We start from the raw sequence: 3,122 nt of genomic DNA, 5'->3' as shown, positions 1-3,122 counted from the left end.
CACCAAGGAACTTGGCAGCTTGCTCTTCAGTAACATCCTCATTCTCTTCAGAAGAAAAATATTCTTCAGAGTTCATGAATGGTGTAAGGAGGTTCAATGGAATCTCTATGGTCTCTAGATGAGTCTCAGATTCCTTTGGTTCCTCAGAGGGAAACTCCTTATTGATCACTGGATGTCCCAGGAGGTCTTCCTCCTTGGGATTCACGTCCTCCTCTCCCTCTTTGGGTTTGGCCATTTTGGTTATGTCAATGGCCTTGCACTCTCCTTTTAGATTCTCTTCTGTATTGCTTGGGAGAGTACTAGGAGGGATTTCAGTGATCCTTTTACTCAGCTGGCCCACTTGTGCTTCCAAATTTCTAATGGAAGACCTTGTTTCATTTATGAAACTCATAGTTGCCTTAGATAGATCAGAGACTAAATTTGCTAAGCTAGATGGATTCTGCTCAGAATTCTCTGTCTGTTGCTGAGCGGATGATGGAAAAGGTTTACTATTGTTAAATCTATTTCTTCCACCATTATTAAAGCCTTGTTGAGGCTTTTGATCCTTCCATGAGAAATTTGGATGATTTCTCCATGATGAGTTTTAGGTGTTTCCATAAGGTTTACCTAAGTAATTCACCTCTGCTATTACAGGGTTCTTAGGATCATAAGTTTCTTCTTCAGAAGATGCCTCTTGAGTACTGTTGGGTGCAGCTTGCAATCCATTCAGACTCTAAGAAATCATATTGACTTGCTGAGTCAATATTTTGTTCTGAGCCAATATGGCATTTAGAGTATCAATTTCAAGAACTCCCTTCTTCATAGTCGTCCCATTACTCACAAGATTCCTTTCAGAAGTGTACATGAACTGGTTATTAGCAACCATGTCAATGAGTTCTTGAGCTTCTGCAGGCGTTTTCTTTAGGTGAATGGATCCACCTGCAGAAGTATCCAATAACATCTTTGATAGCTCAGATAAACCATCATAGAATAAATCCAGGATGGTCCATTCTGAAAGCATGTCAGAAGGACACTTTTTGGTCAGCTGCTTGTATCTTTCCCAAGCTTCATAGAGGGATTCACCTTCTTTCTGTCTGAAGGTTTGAACATCCGCTCTAAGCTTGCTCAGCTTTTGAGGAGGAAAGAACTTGGCTAAGAAAGCCGTGACCAGCTTATCCCAAGAGTTCAGGCTGTCTTTGGGTTGAGAGTCCAACCATATTCTAGCTCTGTCTCTTACAGCAAAAGGGAAAAGCATGACCCTGTAGACTTCAGGATCGACTCCATTAGTCTTAACAGTATCACAGATCTGCAAGAATTCAGTTAAGAACTGAAAAGGATCTTCAGATGGAAGTCCATGAAACTTGCAGTTCTACTGCATCAGAGAAACTAGCTGAGGTTTCAGCTCAAAATTGTTTGCTCCAATGGTAGGAATGGAGATGCTTCTTCCATGTAAATTGGAATTAGGTGCAGCAAAGTCACCAAGCATTCTCCTTGCATTATTGTTGTTGGGTTCGGCTGCCATCTCCTTTACTTGTTCGAAATTTTCAATAAGGTTGTCTCTGGATTGTTGTAATTTAGCTTCTCTTAATTTTCTCTTCAGAGTCCTTTCAGGTTCTGGATCAGCTTCAACAAGAATGCCTTTTTCTTTGTTCCTACTCATAAGAAAGAGAAGAGAACAAGAAAGAAAGAGGAATCCTCTATGTCACAGTAAAGAGGTTCCTTGTTGTTAGTAGAAGAAGAAAAGGAATAGGGGTGAAGAAGAATGGAGAATCCAAACACAAAGGTAAGGACAGGAGCAGTGATTTGAGATGAGGAGATGTTAGTAGTTGAATAAATAATTAGAAGGAGATGAGAGTGAAGGATTTTCGAAAATAATTTTTGAAAAAGGGTTAGTGATTTTCAAAAATTAAAATAAAAAATTAATTAGTTAATTAAAAAGAAATTTTGAAAAAGAGGGAAGGGATTTTCGAAAATTAGAGAGAGAGAGAGTTAGTTAGGTAGTTTTGAAAAAGATAGGAAACAAACAAAAAGTTAGTTAGTTAGTTGAAACAAATTTTGAAAAGATAAGAAGTTAGGAAGTTAGAAAAGATATTTTGAAATCAAATTTTTGAAAAAGATATTTTTGAAAAGATATGATTGAAATTAGTTTTTGAAAAAGATTTGATTTTTAAAATCACAATTAATGACTTGATTCACAAGAAATCACAAGATATGATTCTAGAACTTAAAGTTTGAATCTTTCTTAACAAGCAAGTAACAAACTTGAAATTTTTGAATCAAAACATTAATTGGTGATGTTATTTTCGAAAATTAAGAGATAAAGATAAGAAAAAGATTTTTGAAAAATATTTTTAAAATTTTTGAAAATAACTAAGAAAAATGAAAAAGATTTGATTTTTGAAAAAGATGAGATTTTTAAATTGAAAATTTGATTTGACTCATAAAAACAACTAGATTTTTAAAAATTTTTTGAAAAAGTCAAATCTAATTTTTGAAATTTTAAGAGAGAAAAAGGGAAGGATATTTTTTTGATTTTTGAATTTTTTTTATGATGAGAGAGAAAAACATGAAAATGATGCAATGCATGAGAATTTTAGATCAAAACATGTGATGAATGCAAGAATGCTATGAATGTCAAGATGAACACCAAGAACACCTTGAATGTCAAGATGAACACCAAGAACATATTTTTGAAAAATTTTTAACGCAAGGAAAACATGCAAGACACCAAACTTAGAATTCTTTAATGCTTAGACACTAAGAATTCAAGAATGCATATGAAAAACAAAAAAAGACACAAAACATGCAAATGCAAAGATCAAACAAGAAGACTTACCAAGAACAACTTGAAGATCATGAAGAACCCTATGAATGTATGAAATTTTCGAAAAATGCAAGATGCACATGCAATTGACACCAAACTTATAACATGACACATGACTCAAACAAGAAACACAAAAAATATTTTTGATTTTATGATTTTATGATTTTTTTGTATTTTCTTTTAATTTTTTTTCGAAAATCATTTTGAAAAAGAAAAATAAGGATTCCAAAATTTTTAATATGAATTCCAGGAATCTTATGCTCTTTAAACTAAAGCTCCAATCAAAGGGTCAGGCATGGCTTAATAGCCAGCCAAGCTT

The 3,122-nt window shown here is 34.0% G+C and overlaps 1 non-coding gene across 1 annotated transcript; it reads left to right on the top strand.

Annotated features, from left to right (window-relative positions):
• The first annotated feature begins 994 nt into the window (after nucleotides 1-994).
• LOC148546708 (small nucleolar RNA R71) lies at nucleotides 995-1,102 on the top strand. The gene has a single exon (XR_015901707.1). It is a non-coding gene; the product is annotated as a small nucleolar RNA R71 (small nucleolar RNA).
• The last annotated feature ends 2,020 nt before the right edge of the window (nucleotides 1,103-3,122 follow it).

Source organism: Arachis ipaensis, chromosome B9 (assembly GCF_059453495.1).
Source record: "Arachis ipaensis isolate K30076 ecotype BB chromosome B9, ASM5945349v1, whole genome shotgun sequence".
Taxonomy (NCBI): domain Eukaryota; kingdom Viridiplantae; phylum Streptophyta; class Magnoliopsida; order Fabales; family Fabaceae; genus Arachis; species Arachis ipaensis.
The sequence above is the reverse complement of the archived record's forward strand: the minus strand, read 5'-3'. Positions and strand labels throughout refer to the sequence as shown.